A 25,255-nucleotide genomic window follows, 5' to 3' on the forward strand; every position below is an offset into this window, starting at 1 on the left:
CCTTTATCTGCTATTATTTGTCCGCTTATTTGAAGGGAATTTCTGAGGCCTTATATGGTAGAACCAGAGCATGTACACACATTTTAATAAGTTGCATCCTTTGCACAGGGAAGAAGCAAAGTTATTAAACATTCTAGAACTTACATTCAAAAGTAGAGAGAGATTTCTGGGTTTTTGTTTTTGTCCCCCCCCCCCCTCCATTAATGAAAGAACATTTCAAACATACACAGAAGTAGAGAGAAAAGCACAGTGAACCTCATGTTATTGCTGCCCAAATTCAGCAATTGTCAACATTTTTCCTACCTTGGATAATTTTTTTTTTTTTTTTGATTAAGAGAGTTGGCATGAGGAGAAGAGCCCTGGAAGGTGAAACTAGTCTGAAAAGGGGTAAGCAGAGGCCCTGGTTGTCTGCAGGGCTCCCCAAGTCCCTCCAGTGTGACATTATTACTTGCATTACTTGGTAAATGAAAGGTATTAGCTCTGCGAATAATCAGTAATCAAAAACTAGTTACTGCTTTGACTTTTTATTACAGGTTCTTCAGCCACTTACATTTAAAATTTTTTAATATATCATTATTTTAAACACACATCATTATTTTAATTATATCCAATTAAATATACCTGCCGTCTCCTCAGTATGTGTCATTATATACTTTACTAAAAAGCACTTTGAATGAATCAAATTGCATACCAATGTTCTTTATTATAATTTCTGTGCACATGTCTGCAGCAGATTTATACATTTTGGAGATTAATTATCAAGAATTTTGTTTAGACTTTTAGTAAATGTGAAACTTAACTTGAACTTCAATTTACTTTGGTATTTATAATTTTATGATACTATTTTATTATCCTGTAGAACATCATTTTGTTTTTCTATCTGAGGAAAGTACTATACAAGTACATGACTGGAAGTCTTTATGGATACCAAAACTATTTGTGCCCAAGTCCTTAAATTACTCATCTCTTTTGTATCCCCTTGAAACTCATTGTCTTTTTATTGAAATGGGCTTTTACTGTGTTGCCCAGACTGGTCTCGAACTCCTGGGCTCAAGCAATCCTCCCGCCTCAGCCTCATGAGGAGCTGGGATTACAGGTGTGTGCCAGCGCACCCCACTACTATGGTCTTTTTGGATTGTGCCAAATAGTGGCCCAAAAATTTTCCTGAGACTCAGTCCCAATCACATCAAAATAATACCACCATGTTACAGGAATATAAGAAATATAGCCTTTAGTGATTGCTTTTAGCTCCAGTTGAAGGATTTTTATTAATAGCTCCTTTTACCCGTGCATCTGTAGCTTTTTATATCTGCTTTTTTTTTTTTTTTTGAGACAGAGTCTTGCTCTGTTGCCTGGGCTAGAGTGAGTGCCCTGGCATCAGCCCAGCTCACAGCAACCTCAAACTCCTGGGCTCAAGCGATCCTCCTGCCTCAGCCTCCCGAGTAGCTAGGACTACAGACATGCACCACCATGCCCGGCTAATTTTTTCTATATATATATTTTTAGTTGGCCAGATAATTTCTTTCTATTTTTAGTAGAGACAGGGTCTCGCTCTTGCTCAGGCTGGTCTCGAACTCCTGACCTCAAGGGATCCTCCCACCTCGGCCTCCCAGGGTGCTAGGATTACAGGTGTGAGCCACTGCGCCCGGCCCTTTATATCTGCTTTTGCATTACACAAAGGGACTAAAAAATTCTTATTAGTGGGGTTTGACACAGGATGGAGTAGCGCAAAGGTCTTGAAACTAAAATTCAACATACAGCATCTGTATTATAGCCAGTTCCCTGCCATCAGCTGTGACCCCATCCCCCCTGGCTGTTTACAACAAACTGATCCACTAAATAAACCCACAAAGGAAAGACCTAACCTCTAGCAATGTTGGAGGCAACCAGTTGGCCCAGTTTGATGCTGACATCTTGACTGGTTCTCATGTTCTAGATCCTAAATCCTTGGATAGACTCTATGACTTGTACCTTTACCTCTCCCCAACCCATATCCCCTGGTTTTGGCATATTTTTTTACTTCCTCCGGTATTTGAACAGAAGCTTTTCTATGTGGCTTCTGGATTAAGTCTTCTCTCAGATGCTGGCAGCTCTTGTTTTCTCAAAGGACGATAGCTGTTGTCAGAGCAGCTCTAGGCGATCCCCCTGTGCCCCTGTAAATGGAGGTTGGGGTTAGAAACTGGGGTTAGAAATACGACCTGTGGTATATTGGTCAGATTCTCTAGTCTCAGTTTCATCATTTATACATGTCTTAGTCAGTTGAGGCTGCTGCAAAAAATACTCTAAGCTGTAGAGCTTATTAATAACAGAAATTTATTTCCCACAGCTCTGAAGGCCGGGAAGTTTAAGATCAAAACACAGGTAGATCTGGTAGACACATGGTGATGATCTGTTTTCTGGTTTGGATGGCGCCTTCTCATTGTGTCCTCACATGACTGAAGGGTCAGAAGGGCTCTCTGGGGTCCCTTTTATAATGGTACTAATCCCATTCATGAGGGCTCCATTCTCAATGACCTAATCACCTTCCAGACACCCACCTTCAAATACCATCACACTGGGGATTAGGTTTCAACATATGAATTTTGAGGAGACCTAAACATTCATTCTATAGCATTGCAACTGAAGGATTTGGGACCAGGTCATTTCTAATGGTGCTTTCATTGTTAACATCCTGTTTTGTTTGTGACTTTTGCCTTAATTTTTAACATTGCGTAATTGATGTATGATTATATTCTAATTGTAAAAGTTTTAAACAGTACACAAATATACAGAAATTGGCTGTAGAGTCCGGCCAACTTCATTATTTCTCCCACTCCTCCTCTATACCCAAAGATAACTACTTATATTAACATGCCTTGATTGATTTGTATCATAAAATTTTATCATGCAAGCTTGCTTCTTTGTGACCCTTCAGCTGCTTTGATTTGTGCATCCTACTTTGGACACTGTTAGTCATTTAAGAGGCTGTGCTGGTGAGGAAGGGTGTGGGTGATCTAAAAGGCACAGGCTTTCAGGAGAAGATTTAAAATATGAACAAAGAATTATTCTCCTGGGTTTGAAAACCAGTCTGCAAAGTTAGTTCTCTCCCTTTCCAATGACGAGGAAATTTGATGGGAAGGAGATGGGGGCAAGAAGAGCAATGGGATGAAAAAAAAAAAATGTTCTCCATCATTTTCCAGATTTCAGTATGTAAAACTAGTCTTTCAGAGATTTTATTTCCTACTTAACAATAAAATTTATGTGGTAAATGATATTTTTTGGATTAAATTTTGTGACCCCGGTGATTAAGTTTTCCATTGACTAAAGTAACTGAGAACATAGATTGTGGTAAAATTCTATGTGAACAGATAACAATGTTTCTTTAAAAAAAGTTCTTTATTAAAATATGACAATTTCTAGTGTCAAATTTTTGTATAAATAGAGGAGTACCTTACAGCAAAATTTAAAGAAATACAAATGCATTGGTATGATCTGGTTTTTTTGTTACTAGCATTACCTAGTATCAATACCTAATTATTTGACCAACAGTACTATTGTAGAAAACAATTTTAACATACCCAAATCAGACCCCTTCTAGAGTGCGTGTAATTCCAAGGCTTTTAGAACGTGATTAGGGGAGCTTATGAAGCTCTTGCAGTTTCCTTTCTGTTGTTCACCTCTTTACTTTAGCAGATGGTCCTTCGAACCCATTTTACATAAGAGTTTGTAAGAATGAATTCAATTTTCAATTGTAGTTTCTTTGTATCTTTGCCTCATGCAAAATTAGAAGAACAAGAAAAAATGGGCAATTCTTATATATATTAAACATCAATGTCAGTAATAGTTTTTGAAAGCAGAAAAATTTAATACATTTTCCTTTCACTTGTTTTGAAACCAGTGACTAGTACAGAAAGCCAGAGCACTAAACATTATATATTCCTGAAAGCAAATAATTTTGTACCTCTAATTCTATACTCAATCAAACTTGTGTTCCAGTGAAAGGACAAAATAAAGGTATTTTTGGATATGACCACAGATCCTCCTCAAAAGTAATCTCCAAAACATATTGCTGTTAAACAACACAAAAAATAAAATTTTATGGGTTCATAAAATTGCTGTATTTGAATACATGCATATATGAATACATATATTTTATGAGTACAGCAATGAGAAATATGTGGGTCAGAAAATATTAAAGTCATAGCTGAGTCTAAAAAACTATTGACACATAATATAGAAATAATTGTTAGTAATATAGAACTAGAATCTTAATCTGTAAGTATTAACAGTAGATATAGGAATATGAAGATTAGAGACTAGGAAACAGAGGTGTAGCCAGAACTGAAGGGGTCTTAAAGATTCTTGCCTTGATCAGGAGGATAATACAGGTACTGATAATTTCTAGACACTGATAAGATATATACCTTTAATGTGATTATTAAAATGTAAAGGTAATCCCTAAGAAGAATAGAAAAGGATACCTTTTTTAAAACATTTAAAAAGGAGGAAAGAAGTGGAACAACTATATTAATCCAACACAAGACAGAGAACAAAAATAGAATGTAAAGCAATGATAAATAGAAAATATAAAAATAAATGGTCAGAAATAAGTCAAACATATAAGTAGTTTCACTAAATGTGAATGGCTTAAATTGTCCCTTTAAAAAACAGGCTTTCAGACTGGATGAAGAAAAAATGCAACTTTATGCTGTTAAAATATGTGATACCTTCAAAGCAAAATAATACAAAAAGTTTGACAAGAACATGCAATAGTCATGAAATTGAATGCAGAAAAGTTACAAAGTATAAACCCAAAAAACAAAAATCCACAAAAATGATGAAAAAACAAAGAGAAACAAATTGGTAAATCCACAGTTATAGTCGGAGAATTTAATACAACTTTCCCCAAAACTAATAAATCCAGGAGACAGAATTTTGAAACACATTTAACAATCCTGATATAAAACATAAAACATATACATATGGACATATATATACATATGATGGACCTAAATGTCCATCAATAAGAGAATCCATAATAATTTGTGGGACATCCATATATTTGATTTCCAAGTGGCAGATCAAAAAAATGAGGTAGAGTTCTGTATTAAGCTGAGAGGATCTTTGGCACATAATATTAGAGAAAAAAATAAAGTAGCAAAACTATATGTAAATATGACCTCATCTATATAACATGTTAAACAAAACTAAGCCATATTTTGTACACCAAACTATAAAGAGATAATCCTTCTAGAGTAGTGAAAAAAGATTGTGGGGGGAGGGAAGAAGATGTGCTTTCATTGCTGATACTTATATAAACTTGTTGATAATTTGAAATGCATTGTTTATTGTATTACTTTTTTTAAAAAAAAACCTCTGTCTCCTTTCATACTCCTAATTATTAAAAAGAAAAGGCATGATTCCACCAGTTTATATTTGATATATTTTGTAGATGACATACCATTTACCATTACAAAAAAGAATTACAGTATTTTTATGCGTTATGCTAATTCTCTTTTCACTCAATAATACTCATTGGGTGCTCAGTTTGTGCATGAAACACTCTATGCTCAGGTGCAGTGCCTGAGAGTGGATGCGTTCTCATTCCAGCCTTACTCTGGATTTGCCTGAGAGACTGTGTGTCCCATGGCAGTGCCGAAGTAGAAGCATACAGCATCTTCTTCTGGTACTTTTGTGCATCTTCCCAGTGTACTGAACAGAGATTCCTTCGTGGTGAAAGTCAGGCCGGTACTATTTTGTGTGGGGAAGATGAAAAATTCACTGTGACCAAGGGCTTCTCTGCATTTCACATGTAGGGAATGGAAATCACATTTGGAATCTTTGCTCTTCCATGTTTATAAGATTAGTTCTTTGTAGAAGGAAGCCAGATCACCTGAAATAACTTGCTCTACAACTAGCCATGTTGGTGGCTGTTAGTACTTTGTACTCTTCCCTGGAATGGTAAACAAATTTAAAATGACCGGTGTACAATTTTCTCTCTCTCTCAAATTTTACATGCCTGTTTGATATTTTCGGTTACATCCTTTTCTTTTCTGCCCAGAGTCTTCAACCAGATAGTAAGTAATTTAACTTCAGATACTGCCAATTTGAATACATGCAACTTCTTAACAACAGCCCTCCGCTGTTCCTTCCCTTTAGGAGAGCATCCCTGAGTTAGAGCAGAGGAGTGACACGGAAAAAGGGCTGCACTGGGAGTCAGAAGATTGAGGCTGCAGCCTTCCTTCTGGGGCCTTCTGCAAGTTACTGAACTTCTAGGCCTCACTTTGTGTCAGCTGTCCAATGGAGAGAGTGGGGAAACTTGGGGTTGGGGGGTATAGGTGAAGAAGGAGAAAGGGCTTTGAACGTATAAAGCGGCAGATCTGCATGAGACTTTGTACAAGTCCCTTGCTCCCCTTCTTGTGCACACACAGTCACACACACACACACAGCCACATGCAGGCTTTGGCTTTCTCTTATCTTTCATCTATGGTCCCTTTAAAAGTAGGCATTTGAATCCCTGGGAACACAGTCAGCTCTGTCTTTTGTCACTTGTACCCATTGATCTCCCTGGCACCTGAGGCCTTGAATGGACTTAGTTCTACCTTTTAGGCAGTACCTGTTTTCTCCCAGAGGGGCATTTAACTGAGTGGTAAAAGCACAGTGTGTTCCCTTTTTGTTAACTTAACCTCTGTGTTGTTTTTTTTAAAAATCAGATTTGAAAGAACAGGGACCCAAGAAAGCCTGTGATATGTAAATATTTAGCCAGGCAGATAGGGACAGTAAGCATTTTCTCTCTTAACACAAAACATGATTTTATTTGCTAAAGCTATAATCTTGTTTGATAATCCATCAGTTTATTATCAGCTATGTGGTGAGACGTAATGCCACAGGGAGATAATCAAGAACCTTGCCTGACACTACAGGGTTGATGACAGTGCTGGGGAAGAGAGAGTATTCTAGTGAGGATTGTGCTAACGGGGCCTTTCTATTTGCAGTTGATTTCCTCCAAGCTTTAACCGTTCTGCTCCCCAGCCTACATGAATAGGTCATCTGAAAACCTTCAAAGAAGGGGAGGCTTTGCAGGTGTGAAAGAACCAGACATGTCTCTTTACCAGGCCCCATTAAGTCATTGTTGCATGCTCGATGCATTTGCAAATCAAAGAAAAAAAGAGATAGGATGGTGCTCCCTTGAAGACAGTGTTTAAACCAAAACCCAAACCAAAGAACAACAGAAAAGTCCAAGTTGAAAACAACAGGAAATCCTTCTACCCCACAGGTAACACTGAGAGCCCAGCTCTAAGTATTAGGTCCAATAAGCCGGATTAGGGAAATGAAACTTGAAAATGACATTGATTTGTAGGACACTCAAAGCTGTAGTCAATTTGTGGTTTCTGAACCCACACACTTGCAGGGTATCTTCAGAGACCTCCTGGTCAGGGCAGTTGGAATGTGCAATCCCAGGGCAGAATTCACACGTATTACAATGAAAGTGGTGCCACTATGCTTATGCAAAAAGGTGGCACTACTTCCAGTCCCTAGTGGGAGGCAGAGAGGCATTTCTTTCCAACTCTCACCTGTGTCTATCCCATTCTCTTCCTTGAAATTTATCTCCTCGGATCACCCACTATGTAAAATGTCTCCACCGCTAATCCTTCAAGTCACAGGCCTGTGGTCACCTGTCTGCTCTCTGGCCACTGAACATAGAGGCCACGTGGTCCGCAGCACCCTGCAGTTGTAATGCCTTTATGTGTGTTATCTCACTTGAGCGTGTCTCGAGATAAGCAGATGAGGAGACTGAGTTTCAAAGAATTCAAGTATCTTGCCCAAGTTTACACAATTGCTGATTTTTCTTGCCTTCTTTTGTTCCCTTCCTATCTTCTTCCTTTCCTTCTTTTCTTTCTCCTCAAAAGGCATTTTCTTAAGAATGTAGACTGGGAAGCCAGATGCCTGGTTTTAAATCCCTAGCCCTGCTATGGCTTTGGGCAAGTTTACTTATCTTGGTATGTTGGTCCCCAGCAGTAAAATGAGGATAAACATATCATCTACTTATTGTGGTTACTGGGAAGATAAAGTTGGTGAATACAAGTGTACTGTTCTAATAGAATACTGTCTGGCACATAGCAAAGATTTAGTAAGTCTTAGTCTTTCTTGTTTTTATTTTTGTTGTTTTCTTCCATTCCCTTCCCGCATCACCCCTACCCCATCAAACATGAATTACCTTCTCTCTGGTGGGCATTGTGCGAGGCTTCCGGGATGAGGAAGAGGAGTCCCTGTTCCATGGGACTCACTGTCTATGAAGAAACAGGCTGTAAAATAAGGGTAGAAGTCACAGCCTCCCTTGATCACAGATGAATTGTTTGATGCCTGTGGGTAGCTGGGAAGGCCTCGTGGAGGAGGAGACCTGGCATCTGAGTTGAACATTGGAGATGAGGAGGGGTTTGCCAGGCCAACAGCAAGGGATGTGTGTACCTGGCAAAGAGGTCAGTGTGCCCCAAACAGTGGAAATGAGAAGTTATTATCAGTTTCCTCCAGCTGCCGTAACAAAATACCACAAATAGGATGGCTTAAAAACCAGAAATTCATTTTCTCACAGTTCTGGAAGCTGGAAGTCAGAGACCGAAGTATCAGCAGGTTTGTTTCCTTCTGAGGCCTCCCTCCTTGGCTTATAAATGGCCACCTTCTCCCCGTGTCCTCACATGGTCTTTCCTCTGCGTGTGCACGTCCCTGGTATCCTAATCTCTTCTTCTAATGGCACCAGTCACGTTGAATTAGGGCCCACCTGTGTGGTCTCATTTTACCTCAATTACCTCTTTCTTACCCTGTCTCCAAACACAGTCACATTCTGAGGTACCGGGGGTGAGGATTCAGCATTTGTATTTTGAGAGGGAGACAATTCAACTCATAACAGAAGCATCTATCAGCTCTGGCCACGGTCAGGTGTGTGAGTATTCTAAGATGAAGCCAGAGTGCCAGGCAGTGCCCAGATCTTGAAAGGCCTGGCGTCTCGGCAGGCTCGGGAGCGCGTTGGGGAATGGGCCCGGCCACCACAGGCCGTGGTGTGAGGGGCAGACTGGCAGGGACTACAGTGCGATCTGTCTGATGAGACACTGGTTTGAATGCCAAGCATCTACGTGGCATTCAAGGGAGCCAGCGATTCCCCAGCAGCAAGAGGGTCCATGAGAACAAGGATGTGTGTGGGTGCAGGGGGACAGGGTGGGGCGCTGGAGGGAGCTGCGGCTGTCCCCGCATCGGTGGGTGGCTGCCAGGCCGCGGTACGGCAGCTCAGACAAGTGAAGAAGCGCTAGGTAACGCAGGAAGCAGGCTCTGGGTTCTTCTTTCCACCCAGAAGCCCCCTCAAGTGTTCCTAACATAATCACATATCTTACGACCGTATTTTGTAAATGAGAGAACAGCCTCCCTTTCGTTTCCCTGCCAGGTAGAAGCACGCAGCAGCTCACTGCTGTTGACAGTCAGAGAATGAGATAATTACCCTTCTCCATTTTTAGATTCCTGCTCCAACTCAAGCATCTCGGTGCAAAAAGAGACGCTGCCTTGGGAAGGGCAGCACAGGTTCGTGCAGCTTCCATTTGGTTCGGAGGCCGCTCTGGTTTTACTTGTTTTCGATACAGCCTCCTGAGCAGAGCACTTCGTCTACGATGTGGGCTTCTCTTTTATAAAATGCGGATCATCGTATGTAAATGACCAGGACGGTGGTGAGGATTCAGTGAGAAATTATATACTAAGAGCCGTCTGTAATCGTTAAAGCAAATGTTTTCTTAGAATTAAAAAAAATATGTCACCTTACCAGGAAGAGACAAGGTGTTTGCAGTTTGTAATTTTGGTGACTTGCTGTCTCAGTAGAAAAAAAGTAAGCAGTTTGGATTCTCACCCCAGCTCTGTTAGCTGTGTGTCCGGGCCTGGGGTAAGGCGTTTACAGACCCTGCTTGTCCAGTACAGCTCTGTCACGTGGGAAGGGGTCTCTCTGAGATGACGTGAGGATTAATTGGATGGTGTCCGTGCCTGTCTGCCAGGAAGACGGCAGGCGCGAAGCATCATCTGGGTAGGTTTGCTAAGCACTAGTTTCTCCTTCCTCTGCTTTTGACAAACAGAGTGACAGCCCAGCGCTGTGTTTAAACAAGTTAATATGTATGTTCCTTGACATAAGGAAGCGCTCTAATCATGAAATACAGCTTGCATGTCATTTGGTTTTGAGATTTTATTGAGTACTACTAATCTTGACATATTTTGGTTGGCACCACGTTCTTGGTATAGTGGGTTTAGCGGTTGAATAGTTTGCAGACTTTGTGAAACAAAATCCTCATTTAATGGTTTAGTTTGGCTACATTTTGAAAATATACAAAAACATAATGCGCTTTTATTTTATAGGCATTTTTTTTCAACTTGTGGCTTTGGTTTTTTTTTTTTTTTTTTTTCCCCTTCTTTTTCCTCAGTGCCCTTTCTTTTCTTTCTCTGTTGCTCTATCTCTTTGTCTGTCTCTCTGTATCTCTTTTTAATGTTCCAGTTGCAGCAGGCTACAAAGAAAGTGCCAGAGAAAGGCAATCTTGTGAACCAACTGAACTGCAAATAGAAGAATCTTCCTTATACTGCTCGAGGTTGAGAATGTGTTCACACCCTGGCCTAATGCTCCCGACTTTTGCCAGGGAGTGGAGGGTTGGAAGCTCCCCAGCAGAAGCACCTGGACTAAATGTGCAACAAGACTTCAGTGAACACCAGTCCCCCAAGTCACTGACCTCAATGACATCATGCCCAGGCAGAGAAAGTCAACAGGCCACTGGCTCCAGTCCCCTCCCTCCTCTCCTTTCCTTCCCCTCTTGCTGTTCCTAACCCAGGGACAATATTTAGAAAGCAGAGCTGAGTTTCGGCAGCCCTCTCAATTACTTTGGCTGGAGCCTTCCTGAGTACATTTTGCTATCTCTTTGTGATGTAAACAATGTAAACAGGGGCACTCACAGTTGGCAGGGATGCTCTGTCTGTTTTAATTACACAAGGCTTAATTATAGTCCCAGGGTCTGGAAACAGCACAAAGTTCTTTGGAGAACTTCACAGGGATTTTTCTGTTATGACATAGTTTATCTGGGGGGGAAAAAAAAGTAAGGCAAAAGACATTTCCAAAGAGGAACTAACAACACTATTCATGCTAGCATTCCATTCCATATTGAGTAGATCACAAAATCAGAGTAGACTTTTTTTTGTGGGGGGGAGGAGGGAGTCTCAAAATGTTGGACTCATGGGGATAATGGTGGCAAAATCTGGATAAATACTAATGAATGGATGTGGGAGAAGAAGAATATAAAAATAAATGTTTTTTACTTAGGAAAGCAACAATAAAGCACCTAGCTGTATCTGAGTGAATTTGCAAGTACCCTGGGCCCCGGGGATATGGAAAAAGATCCCACCATAGTAATAGTAATCTGGCCTCAACCTGAATCATAAAATTCTCTCTGCCCCCAGATATTCAGTAAGAGGGCACTTCGTTACTCTGCTGATGTAGCAAGAAATCGCAGAACTGCCACGGTAATGGATTGAGCAGTGATGGAGGTGGGGAGAGAGGGCTGTTTCTCTGTTATGAAATGTGTTTTTATAGGTAATTCTGATGTACAGTAGGTATTAAATAGAGCAACGAAAAGATGTTTTATTTTAGATTAGTGCTAGAGTGATATTTCCCCCATGGCACTAATAATCCAGCAGCTTGCAAAAGCCTATTTCCCCTCCCAGTTTCCCACAGACTCCCAGCTCTGTTCTGGCATAAGGATAAACCATTGCATAGAGATTTCTGCCTTGGAAAAGGAGACAATCACCTTATATACAGTGCATGTGATATTTAGAAAAGAGAGGGGCATTATTCTTTTTTTTTTTTTTTTTTCGGTGTGGAGGAAGGTATTAAATAAATTCTGTTGTTGCAATTTAGAGATAGGGATGCGCATGGGGCAATCTCTGGGTAAAAACAGGACATCTCAAGAATGGCTTTTTGTAATTGACTGATCATTGAGGACACCCCTTTATGCGGGCATGCTGGTTTGCAATCCAGGGGACATATCAGTTTAGCCTTATATCTCACTGGCTATCTGCACCAAGCAGGATCTGCCATTCTTGTTTAATTGTGTGTTTCTCACATATTCCAAGGGTTGTCACAGGAACAACAATAAGAGGCCTGTTATTGAAACCACATCGTTTTCATCATAGTGGAAAAAAAAAATAAGGTCATTGTAGGCTTGGAGCATTGTTAGGTTTGAGCCTGCCCAAATTATTTTATTCATGTTAAAATGTAAGGAGATGAGAAACATATTGCATGAGAGGACAGAAGTTAATTTATATCTGCCCCTTCCCCCTCAGCAACATTCTCCCTCCCCCTCACCCCTTTTAGCTGGAGGGTGAGTCCTCTCTGCAAACCTCCGCCCCCTCTACTGTTGTTTTGTTTTTGTTTTTTTTTTTCAATTTGTTAAGATGCTGAAATCTGCTTTGTGTGATTTATGAAGGAACTTGAAGCGATTAGTTTCACAGTGCATGAAAATTCCTCAGGTTCTGGGGGGATGGCCAATCTGTTACACTGTTTGCCGTGGACTGGATGGGAACTTGAGCAGCTCGGAGCCATAAGGAGATTGTGTTGAGTTATTAAACACTTGTGGTAAAGCTGCTTGTTGTTAATTCCCCGATGTCCTGCTGAAGCGATAGGATAAAATCAGATCGGATTAGATCAAAGAGCCTGGGAGCCAGCCTTTGGAGCAGGTTCATTTAATCAATAAAGAGGCCTCCTGAGAGGCAGGGAGAGAATGGGCAGCAGTGGTGGCTCAGGGATTAAGATGGGCGGGGGACAGTGGGGAAGAAACAACAGTTTATACGTATATATTTCCCCCTTCTAGAGGAGGTGTATTCTCCTCGCAAACATTTTAGCCACTCGCTCCAAAGGATACACACATTTCTTTAAGATTTCATTACTTCAACCTTCCATGACTCCAATAATGCCCTATAAGCCAGAAGGTTATTTGAAAAAAAAAAAAAAAAAAAAAAAAAAACCACCAAAAAACAACTTCTATTCCATAAAAGGTATTTCAACAAAAGCAATTTAGGCTTAAGTGATTCCTCAAGAAACATTAATCCCTTATGAGTTAATCTGCAAAATTTCCTATTGTCCCTTTGTGAGGAAATATAATAGAGAAACACCAAAAGGCCAAAGTCTGGCTCCACCCCGCTCCTTGTAATCTCCCCGCTGCCCACCTCCCAGCCCCCGCCAATAATTATACAGCATTGTGTATTAAGAGGTCTGATGTGGCTTCCTTCATCCATGATTAACACTTAAACCGATGCATATTCATTCATCTCTTCTCCCTACCAAACCCTGCTACAATGAGGACTTGCCAGTAAGGAAGTGACACCCATTAGAAAGTTAACCACAGAAAATGAGAAAAAAAATGAAGGATAGAGCAAATTAAGGATGCGAGTCCCTCAATGGTTATTGGCCTTAATGGTGTTATAAAAATGAAGTCGGCTTTTACCAGGAATAATTTATATTCCGAATTAAATAAGGATATGTATCTATAAATCCATTCTATAAAACTTAATTTTCCATCTAGATATGCTGATTATTTCGAACCTAGCATACCTTTACCGGTTGTTAATTACTGCGGGATGGTTTAACACTATTTTCCAAATCAGCATGCATGCATAAAATGACTGCAATCCAATTTGACACATTATTAGTGATGATTATTGTCATAGATAAATTAGATTGAACAGAAAATAACCTTCATCCTTAGCATGTTTTAGCTCTCAGAATTAATGTGATTTGGTGAACACATATAAATAAAAATCTGATGAGTCCCTGCTGACTACAGGGCCTGCTGGTGCTGAAGTGTATCAATTTCATGCAGATGATGAATTCCTTAAGCATTCAATGATAATCATGCTTGATTTGACAAGACTTTCTCATGCTATTTTAGGGCCTTAATTTTCTGTGAAGTTCTGTCAAGTGCTCATCAAGCACCCACTTATCTCCGTATCTTAACCTGGCAGCCAATCACAAGGTTGCCTAACAGTACAGCTACTGAGTGCCAGCCCATTAATATTCGAGTCACGTGACTGTCCACGGAGAGAAACCAATCAATGGCTGATTAACATTCAGGTCACATGACTCCCAAGGAGAGTAAATGAGTTACACAGTAAGACATCAAACAAATTTTCATCTTGAAAGAGTGATTGCTTTTTCTGCTGCTGTGATGTTTGTCAAATTCGCTCTAGCCTTGTCCAATTAAGCTCCATGAGCTGAATTAATAATGAAGAGATGTAAGCACCGAGCCAGCATGAGTGCTGCAATCGGTGCCACGGAATAAGAACTGCAAAAAAAAAAAAAAAAATCCTAGAATGATTGAAAAATCACATCTGGATAACTGGAATAATTGCTTTTGCAGTCTTGATGCTATTTTGTAATCTCCAGTGCAAAGTGTGAGCTGGAATATGCTGGGATGTGGCACCCAGTTGGCATTGTGCTTCGGAGATGAATGTGGTTTTGAGTTTAGAACAATTTTAAAGGCATTACACAAATATATGTTAATTGGATTATTATTTGTGACTGTAGTAATGAATTTCATTTGCACAATTATGTTCTCAAGCCTTCTAGAGACATGATCTCTAGAGATTTTTTAAACTATCAGAAGAAGAGAAGGAAATTATTCTGTATTCTTGTATTCTGGGTGAAGAAAGGACTGAACCAAGTACCTTAGAGACAATTTGGGTGTCAGTGTGGGTAGAGGCGAATGTGTGTGCTGTTCATTTTATTAACATTCAGAGGTCAATAAATTAAATTCACTGAATTACTTCAAAATGCACTTGTGAACCCAATGAGAATTATCAGGAAAAGTAGATGCTCTCTTGCTGTTGATAGCCAATGGCAGCTTTCTTGTAGTTTCAGGGAAAGTTCTATTCAATCACAAAGTCAATTGCATTTCAGCACAGATGCGCTACTAAATTCAGGTGACATGTTTAGAATAGAGACCCTATGACTAATAAAGCTTTCATTCCTTCCCTGAAGGGAGTGAGACTTGACTAATGGTTTATTGGAATTATCAAAGAGTGTCAAATCCCACTTAATAAGTTCCAGCATGAAATTAGCTAAATTCCCAAAGGCCTTTCTAAAACAATATAGTCAAATAAAAGGTGTTGGGCGTGCTGGAAAGAGTGTTAAAGCCAGTTACTTGGAAGTGACGAGAAATAAATCTAACCATAGGCAGGAGGCAATGTTTATGTATACAGTTAATAACCTTCTTAATGGGACTTCTTGGCTTGGTGATTCCCGAACAGGGAGGAAAGTGAGAAGTGGAACACAGGGTAGGCGAAGGGCCGTAAGTCAATTCCCAGCACTGTTAGTCAAGGATGGAAATTGCAAAGAGAGAAGCAATGAATTTAAAAGCCCCAGCAAGCAGAGAGAGTGGAAGGAGAGACAAACTGTGCATTTAGGGGAGGCGACGAGAATGGAGGTGGAAGCGTAATGGTTGCAAGTCCAATCTGGACCATCATAAGATAATTAAAACCGACTTAGTCCAAAGAACAAGGACCCCACCATTTCCTGAGCATTGTCTTCTTAGGGCTAGTGAGGTCTGAAAGAGGTCATATTATAGACATGTTTTTTTCCAAAAAAGTACAAGTTGAGATCCCAGCCACTAAGGCTCGCTTATGAAAACGCAGCTCTGAGTTGGTATGGAAAGCTCTGATGTACCCAAGGTAACGTAAGTGTAGCTGGCATTCTTTTCCTAAATATTTTACCCCTGACTCCGTTCTTAGCAACGTGGCAGCCTGGAGCTCTGCTCGCATTCAGCTCACGCACAGCAGAGCCCCTTCCTACAAGCACCCCCACTTCCTGACACTTGAGAGCCACAGAATGGAAGGTGGCTCACGTTGTCCTCAGTTGGCTGTAGAAAGCCCTGAATAAAACAGTATGCCACTTTCTGCATAACTTTACATAATTAATAGTTTTCCACGCAAACTATTGTTTGCCTTAATTGTTGTTTCAACAGCTGTTTTCATTAAATTGTAGAGCCCGCTGTGTCTAATCCTTTGAGCCCCACTATTGATAACAAGAACAGCTCCGAAGCTCGCTCTAGAGGAGAGTTCCCTGCCAAGCTGGAAAACCGTCCTGAAGTTACTTGAAAAATAAGGCCTACAGTGGGACTGGTTGTGTAGCTAATCCATTAGGCTTTTCAAAAGAGCCGTGCTCTGTACCCTTATGGCTAAATTGACCCAACAACCAATCAATGCCTTTATTTGCTGAGTGGCTGCCCCTGAAGGGTCTTCTAGCCGGGTCCAAGTTGTAATCAAAGCCTCCATCAGTACTGGGGCCCTGATGACATAAATGGCCAAACTTTCAAGGCGGCTGGCCGGGGTCCAGTCACACCATTTTGAAGATACAAAGAGGCTGTGTTGCGCGGTGGAATTCATTTTCTTGTTTACTTCCTCCAGAAACAAGAGCATCATCAGCACGCTCAGTGCATCGGATCAGACCGCGGAGTTGTTGACAGAAGCTTGGCGAGGCCTGCCAGCTTTCCACATGAAACGCTGGCTTTCTTCTCACACACCCCCTACCGTTTGTGTCTCTGCCAATTGTAGCACATCAGAGCGGCCATTGAGATAATGACCGTGAAGTCTCATGATACACTTTGATGAAGTGTAACATTTTTTAAAGGATTTTTGTCTGTGCCAAAATGATCGAGGCAGCTGACTAAAAATCGCCCCATCAAAATCAAGACTGATGCGCAGCAGGCGGAGGCATGAGCCTCCCCGGAGGAGATGGGGGCAGTTTTGCAGCCAAAGTGCCTTTCTTTCCGTGTCTGTGTGCGCCGTGGATTCCTTTTTTTAAAAGTTGTCTTTGTTTCAGATGAATGTATGTCAGTTGCTGAGGCTTCAGCCTCCAACATTTTTAAATTCTTTTTTTTTTTTTTGCTATCAAACCCCAGAAGATACAGGACTGATTCCTTTCTGGCAGTTCCTTACGAATGACTTAGAACATAACGTTGTTGTTAATGCCTTCATCTTGGTTGGGAAAAGCATCCCAGCACTTGAGTGCAATAGTGGAGATTTTCAGTCAGAGGCTGACCCTAGATTAGTGTTCAGGTAACCCTGGATTTCTCTGGTTTAGCTGGAATTGAGAGTAGGATACACAAAAGTGGTTCTGAGCCAATGAAAAACAAAATTAAGCTGGTAACAACATAGACAAAGACTGCGTGAGCTTCTTTGGGAGAAGTATCATGTGTTTACTGCCTGGCGGGTCACAACTACCATTTATTGAACACCTGCCGTCACTCAGGGGTTGTACCAGGTAAGTGAGGTATTCACAGAGTCCCCCACCTGCACCACAACTCATTTCACAGGTAGAGAAACCAAGGCCCAAGTGAGGATGACGGTAAGTGACTCGGCCAAGCCCAAAGAGCTGGGATGTGGGAAGGCAGGCCTGACCTCTGCGCTTGCTTACAAGATATTCTCCCTTTCTGTGGTTCGCTGTTTCCATTGCTGATTAAATTGTGCTCAGTGGAAGAAGAGAAAACAATTTGTGGTTGAATTGGTAAAGGCAATGAATCAAATGGGTTTGCAGTTTGCCCTTCTTACCTCTCAGCTTTTTCAAGGAAGACATTAGCTATGTGGCATCCTCTCTTACAAGTGCACAAGCGTATGTTCAGAAACCAGGTTTGAGTGTGAGAGAAGCTGCAGTGAGGTTTTGGCTAACCTCTCCCCCTCTGAAACTTACCTTCTTACTCAAGGGTAAAGCTGGGGAGAGCTCCCACCCTTGGGAGGAAGTGGGGGCTGTGAACTCTAGGACTTCTCAGAATGTCATATGTAAAGAGACACCTGTGCTTAAATAAGTTTATGCAGAAACCACAAGGGGAAAGGGGGTTACAGTTCAGTTGCCTTTAGAATCTTCACTTCTATATAAGAATATTTATCAGAGTGGAGGGGATAGTAGTAAATTGGGGGAAGAGTGAGGGTAAAGGAAGTCGGGGTAGGGGAATAATCATAAAAACACGTGTATTTGAATGTGCAAATGAGATTCCCTTGGTCTTCTTTTAAATGCCTTCATATAGTTTTCCTAAGTATAGTCAAGTAAAAGGTGATAAAATCTCAGACAACAGAACAAAGGAACCGGGCTAATTTTGTGCACACACTGCAAGGAATAAACTGCAGGATTTTGTTACCCTCTTCCCAAAGAAAGCATATTTCAGGAATCAGGATGGGTTTGTCCCAGTTTGCATTTAGATTTTATTTTATTAATTATTTGGATTTTAAAAGGGAACAGCACCCCAAATCCAAGTTTTGCCACCAAGTACAGGCAACCAAATTCTCTTTGAATTTTTATCTTATTTTAATTTTTTATAGAGATGGGATCTCGCAATGTTGCCCAGGTTGGTCTCGAACTCCCAGCTTCAAGTGATCCACCTGCCTCAGCCTCCCAAAGTGCTGAGGTACAGGCATGAGCCACCACACCTGGCCTAGGCTGCCAAATTTACACACCTAAGGCATCATGGAAGAAAAAGGACAATGGAGGTGGAGCACGCAGACATGCAGCGAAGGCTTCTCATTGCTCAGAAGCCAGGCAGGAGTTACATAGATCCATTTGCACAAGGAAACTTGCCTAATGGACTCAGAGGTTTTCTGAGAGTTCTTTCAAAAGCCTCCCTTCCATACCAAAGTATGAGCATATGCATTTTATAGCAAGTGAGTATTCTATTGGGAGAGTCAGTCACAAACTCTTTAGCTCATTTCAAATACAAAGCACTCAGACTCCCAAGGAAAAGGACTCCAGTTTCTTTCAGGAGCCCTTGAGTGAGAGAACCACACAAACCCATCGGATTTTGAAGAGAATTCTCACTTTCTGAGCCAGTCCCCTACTCTCATTTTCCTCATTTGTTAAATGATGAGTTTAGATTCTCTGAATCCCTCCCAGCACCAAAAGTTCATAGTTTTAAGATTCATTAAGTACAGACTAATGCTTTTCATTTCCATTGAGTCTAAGAGGATCAGGAAACTACCTGAATGGGTCCAGACTGACAAATTAAAAAATCTATTTGTTACTTTGCAAACATGCTATACTTCCGAGCCTTGCTTAAGTCTGTGTTTCCCAAGTGCAGTCCCTGAACCCAGGCCGTAAACATCACCTGAACTGCAAATAAATTCCACCCTGTACTTACTGAATTGGAGACTCCAGAAGTTGTGCTGGCTGCCTGAAATGCCCTTTAAGAGATCTATTTGAGACGTAACTCAAATTTTGCTTTCTTCAGGAATACTTCCCAGCATCTCCCCAATGAGATTAAGTTCTCCTTTTCCTATCATCTCAGAGCATTTCCCTTCTTCTCTTGTCAAAGAACTTATAACTTCCTTGCATCTGCTGTATCTGTACATGTTGATCTTTGTCGGAGACATGGAGCCTGGCAGGGTGCAGTGGGCAGCCATAAATGCCTCCCAGTGACCCCCATCGGTTGTTACACGGCCTGTAGGTTCCGCTCCCCTGGGTGTGGGTTCATCTTATTGATTTCCGTGGCAGAAGTGATGGGATGTCACTTCCGAGATCAGGTGACAAAGAGGCTGGCTTCCACCTGGGGCACACTCTCTTGCTCCCTTGGGTTCTCTTCCTTGTCCTCCTCACCTCTTCCTCCCTCTTAGCCCAGATGCCACATAAATAAGCTGAGGCTCTCCTGCTGGAGAAGCCTTGGGGCCGAGGCCTGTGGAGGCCACGCTGTGGAAGGCCACATGTGAGTGAGCTTGCAACTGGGTCCTCCCGGCAGCTGCACCTGAGTGACCGCAGCTCCTGCCTGTGCCTTGATTTGCAGCTGGAACCACCCAGTGAAGCCGATTTTCCATTCCTGAGCCACAGAAACTGTGAGATAATAAATGTTTACTGCTTTAAGTTGCTAAATTTTGGCGTAATTTGTTATGCAGCAATGTATACCTAAATACACGGGGCTCACATGTTTTTGTATTCTCCAAAGCTCATAATGGGATGCTTGGCTCATAATAGAAGTTTATTGTATGATTGTTGGAATTAGAGGAATTTGCCTTGAGAAATTTTCAAGAGTAATTTCTAGATTTAAAAGAGACACATTCATTGTAGGTTTCAGGGAACATATTCCGGAATAAGTTACAGGGAAAGAACAAAAAGGGTGGAGGTCAGAGTAACACAGAATGGAAAGGAAGAGGGAAAATGGGATAAGTTGGAAGGAAACTGTCAGGCTTCTAGACTCTTTCGTTTGAGTTGTCCTGCAGTTGTGGTTCTCAAAGTTATGAAATAAGAGACTTTTTTTTTTATTTTGCCATTTAGGGAGGATTGAGGCCCAGCTCCCCAAATAAATATCTGCAATGCGACAAAGTCCAAAAGTTCCAGAATGTCAGGCAGAGCCCACCGTTTGAGGATAAAGTGCAACGCTCCAGAGCCTGAGTTTGGGTTTAGCTGAGACAAGTATCCAGACGACTGTCCCTCACTTCTATTCTTTCCCCCAACCACATACATACCTTTTTTTAAAAAAAAAAAATTGACAAAAATCGTGTATATTTATGGTATACAGCGTAATGTTTTGAAATATGTATGCACTGTGGAATCGTACGTCTTTTCTTCTCAACATCCTAACAGTCATATTTTCTAATTGTCAGTTCCAGACGTTGCCTTGAATAATCTCCTGAAAGGAAGAACAACAAATCCTCTGGATTTGGGAGCAGCTGGACGTCGGCCTTCCGTCTTTTATGCATATGCTCCTCTTTCCTGGCACAGTGTCACCTCGGGCTCTGTCCCTTTCTGGTCTGAAGGAGGATGAGTGTGCCTGAGAGGATGGAGCGGGTGTGGAAGACAGGCCAGCAGCCCTCCTGCTCCTACAAGCAGCAAGCGTGTGCACACGGTGATGATGGGCTTCTAGCCTTCAGGAGAACGTGCCCTGGTGCCTCTGAATGCTGCTGTTGGTTCCTCCCACCACACACGCACATGCACACACACACATGCACACACGCACACGCACACGTATGCACACACAGTGCAATGCACTCCTCCAAAAACACCAATCTCTGAGAGAATGCAGCCAGCTGGAACCCACCGTGGAACCTCCTTCTCTTGTTACCTCAGGACATAATGGAGACTGACTTTCTGGGAGATTGCTCGGCCGGGTGGGGAATGAAAACTTTAATTTCAAATCATCTTGTTTGCACTTTCCTTGAGAAAAATCTTGGCTTGGATGATACCCAATATAATGTGATCTATTTTGTGTGAGTACAAGGATTTTTCTCTTCATTTTAATTTTCTCATTTCCTAAACATAGGGCTTTCTTTTAGAGATTTTTTTTTCCCCCTTTCCACTGTTGTCATGTTTGGCTTCATTAAAAAAAATTATTTAGAAGAAAGGCTCAATTAAGTTTTATAATATAGGGATATTAGCTTGGTGATTACTTGTGTTACTTAACTAAAGAAAAGTCACATGAAACTGTATGACTGTGATTTAAAGGCACAGCACTTCAAAATAAGTGTCAGACAAAATTGTCTTCTTGTTATGATTTGAGCAGTGGCCTAAGCAAGCTTTTTTGAGTCTGGAGGAATCTTGAAATTGTTACTTTATGGAAACCATGGTCTTGCTAAGGAGATCCTCTGGGCTCTACATTCTGCTATTTCTTTTTTAAAAAAATTTTTAATTTTTTTTTAGAGATAGGGTCTCACTCTGTCACTCAGGCTGAAGTGCAGTGGTGTGACTATAGCTCTCTGCAGCCTTGAACTCTTAGGCTCAAGCAATTCTCCTATCTCAGCCTCCTGAGTAGCCGGGATTACAGAAATGTGCCACCATACCCAGCTAATTTTTGTTTTACTTTTTGTGGAGATGGGGTCTCGCTGTGTTGCCCAGGCTGGTCTTGAACTCCTGGCCTCAAGACCTAATCCTCCCACCTTGGCCTCCCAAAGCACTGGCATTACAGGTGTGAAGTACGGCTCCCGGTCCATCCTGCTATTTCTTACTTGTCCCTTTCTCTACATGCCTCTCTCACCCTTCCCAGGAAACATTTCTCACTGAGGTGTATTGGGTAGAAATGGCCGTCTCCTCTCACCCAAGCTGGGGCTCTCCCCAGTGAGAGGGGAAATGACTTTTCTGACTCTGAGATGATGAAAGTTTCATGCCTATCAGTCTACATAGCTCAGCTAGGTGAGTGAGTTGAGGAAGTGGATGGTCATGTGTGGCCAATTTCTCTGGAGTTCTCAGTGGAATCTGAGCTAGTGACATCTCCACAGATACAAGTTAGGGTAGAACACTATTGCTCTGCAAATCTCTCTCCCCTTGTAGGCTTATCGAAGTCTACATTTTGAGGGAAGGAGTAAAAACCCATATTGGCCTCTGTCTGAGTAGTGATTGCTAAGCATATTTGCCTGATATGAAAAGCAGTTTTTGTTTTTTTTTTTTTTTAGACAGAGTCTCACTCTGTTGCCTTGAGTGGAGTGCCGTGGTGTCAGCCTAACTTACAGCGACCTCAAACTCCTGGGCTCAAGCAATCCTCCTGCCTCAGCCTCCTGAGTAGCTGGGACTGCAGGCGCCTGCCACAACGCCTGCTAATTTTTCTATTTTTAGTAGAGATGGTGTCTCACTCTTGCCCAGGCTGGTCTCAAACTCCTGAGCTCAAGTGATTCTCTCACCTTGGCCTCCCAGAGCGCTAGGATTAAAGGTGTGAGCCACTGTGCGCGCCTGAAAAACAATATTCTGACCCCTGTCGCACCCTGGTGTCCCTGTTTCAGTCAACTGAGCACTCAAGGCCCAGAACACCCTGGTCAGATCCCCCTGCTCTGAGGGCTCATTCTAGCTCCCCAAGCTGCTACTTCTAATCTAACCCTGTCCTGCAGTTTCTGGACTTCTCTGTGATCCAGCCTTGATCCATTTGGTCTTGGAAATGCTGAGATGGCTTCAGCTCTTCCCCTTTCCTGATTTCTTACAGCTGAGGAAGGCGCCGAGTGTTGGCAGAGGCCACACAATGGCAATGCACAGGGACGGCCTTGAAGGAGCAAGGGCTGCCCAACCCTGGCCTCCTCCCGATGTTTATTCTTTTGGCAACGTGGAAGATGTTTGCCAGGGTAGCAAAGCCACACATTCCTGATATAATTGATAGGGCGCTGCCAAGCGATGGTGTAAGTGGTTTATTTTGAAGGAGGTTATTACTGGCCACAAAACTTCAAGTCAGCTGTTTGCTGGGAACCCTCATGAAGGAAGCCCCTGTTTGCAGCGTCCACCCTCAACAGCGTCTGACAGAGGCTTACTGTACTTTTGCACCCAACCACATTCAATCCATTTATAAGACCCCTTTGTGTGAGACACCTCGCCAGAGGAAATTAATGTAGGATATTGCAAACAGCATTTAAGAATGTCTTTTCTATAGAACTGTGTAGTTCTGAGAGCAAAGTGGGTTTTTTTTTTTTTCCTCCACATTGTTATGACTTGACTTCTCCCATGTGGAATGTTTCCAGCCAGTTATGATAAGAAAAGGCTGGACTTTTTACTCTTGTGGAAACCACAGCAGAAGAAAGCCATTATATTATCTCTTCACTTACTCTGCTCCTGTAAATATAAATGCATTTAAGAAACAGGTCCAAGTTTGGGGAGGCGAGGTGGCGGCACTTAAAAATCAGGCAATGAAAAATTGAACGTTCAGGATTATAACGGGTATAATGTGGACAGCAGAAGGTAAACATTTGCCTTATGGGGAGGAAGATATTCTCTGACCCAGTAGTATTATAAATTGTACATTTTGAATTTCTGGGAATGGAAACCATGTTTTTAAATTTGTGTTTTAAATAGCAAAACTGCCATCGAGTATCACAACTTTCTGCTTTTCGTTTTGTAAACAGAGCATTGTGAAGAAAGCAACTACCATCTTCAACCTCATCATCTTATAAAGGACAATTATGGCATCAAAAAAGTAAGGCATAACCTCATAAAGAACCATTCTTTCTATTTAATAAGTCTATCTCTATGCAAAGGGTCACTACCTTGGTCTTTTTGGCTTTTGTTGTTTTCATTTCACAACAGATCAGCGAGCATGATCTTACTCTCTGGCCCTGGTTCAAGAGCTGGCCTTAGTGCGTTGGCTTTGAAGTCAGATAACCTGGGGTCAAGTCCGTGCCTTCCCACCGGGTGGCTGTGTGGCCTTGGGTAAGTTATTTGCTCTCGTTTTTGTTTCTATACAAGGTGGAAAAAAGTGAAACCTACTCTTGAGAAGGCTGCTGGAAGGACTAAGTGAGGTAAAGGAGAAGAGGCTGGGGTATAATGAGCCTGCAGCGCTGGGCCTTGTTCTCAGAGCACCGATGACACAGGCCTTGGGCCGTCACAAGGACAGCACACAGAGTTAAAGCAGAAATGTTCAAATAGCTGACCCGAGAGAGATGTGGTTTCTGTTTGTTTCTTTGCCAAAGTCACCTGCATTTTATCTTTTACATTTGTAAGCAAATCATGTAGGACACAAAAAGTATCAATTTGGAAGAAAAGAAGCAGTATCTCATGAAAGTGTAGGTGCCAGCGTAGAAAATGTAGTTCATAGAGGCTTCTTGCTCAGCAAGCAGAGATGCAAGATGTGGGTAAGAGACACAGTCTGAACTCTGAGAGCTGTTCTGACTGGAGCCAGCTAGAGACAGCTCAGGGCCCCCCTCCGTCCTTAGGTGCAAGAATGCTTCCTCCCACACCATTTGTTTTCTTTCCCTTGTTCTGATGTTGTGATCCTTAGTTGACTTCGATGCATAACTGTCTTTCCTAATACTTTTGCCTGACACTTCCTGCTCTCTCAGCCACTATCCTTTCTACCTGATAAACTCCTATTCATCCTGCGCGATGTCCCCTTTTAAAAAGATTCCTCTGTCTGCCATTTTAAAAACTCTTTTACAGTGAATTATAATTTTTAAAAAAGTATGTCCTTTTCCATGAAATTGTGAGCTTGAAAAGCAGCAATGACCTTGCAGTCTTACTGTGAAGAGTTCCCCTCTCTCCCAGGTGCCACATCTAGCATGCAGTAAGCACTTAACATGTGCTTGTGGACTGGATATTGAATAGCTACATCAAGTGAGTGAAGATCAATTTGTAGGTGAGCCAGTGTTAGACAGTGTGTTGGAACAAAGTATTATGGGCTGAGTTGTGTCCTCTGAAGTTTGTATATTGAAATCTTGACCCTCAGTACCTCAGAATGTGACGGTATTTGGCGATAGGGTCTTTAAAGAGGTGATTCAGTTAAAATGAGGCCACTCTTCCCCTTAATCCAATCTGACTGGTGTCCGGATA

The 25,255-nt window shown here is 41.8% G+C and overlaps 1 long non-coding RNA gene across 1 annotated transcript in view; it reads left to right on the forward strand.

Moving 5' to 3' along the window:
- Positions 1-25,255, forward strand: part of LOC123646018 — a 78,224-nt gene that overhangs the window by 28,598 nt on the left and 24,371 nt on the right. The window contains exons 4-6 of the long non-coding RNA XR_006737758.1: positions 20,626-21,228; positions 23,836-23,906; positions 24,017-24,139. This is a non-coding gene — a long non-coding RNA (uncharacterized LOC123646018). The remainder of the gene's footprint in view (positions 1-20,625; positions 21,229-23,835; positions 23,907-24,016; positions 24,140-25,255) is intronic.

The sequence above is a fragment of the Lemur catta genome, chromosome 10 (assembly GCF_020740605.2).
Source record: "Lemur catta isolate mLemCat1 chromosome 10, mLemCat1.pri, whole genome shotgun sequence".
NCBI lineage: Eukaryota > Metazoa > Chordata > Mammalia > Primates > Lemuridae > Lemur > Lemur catta.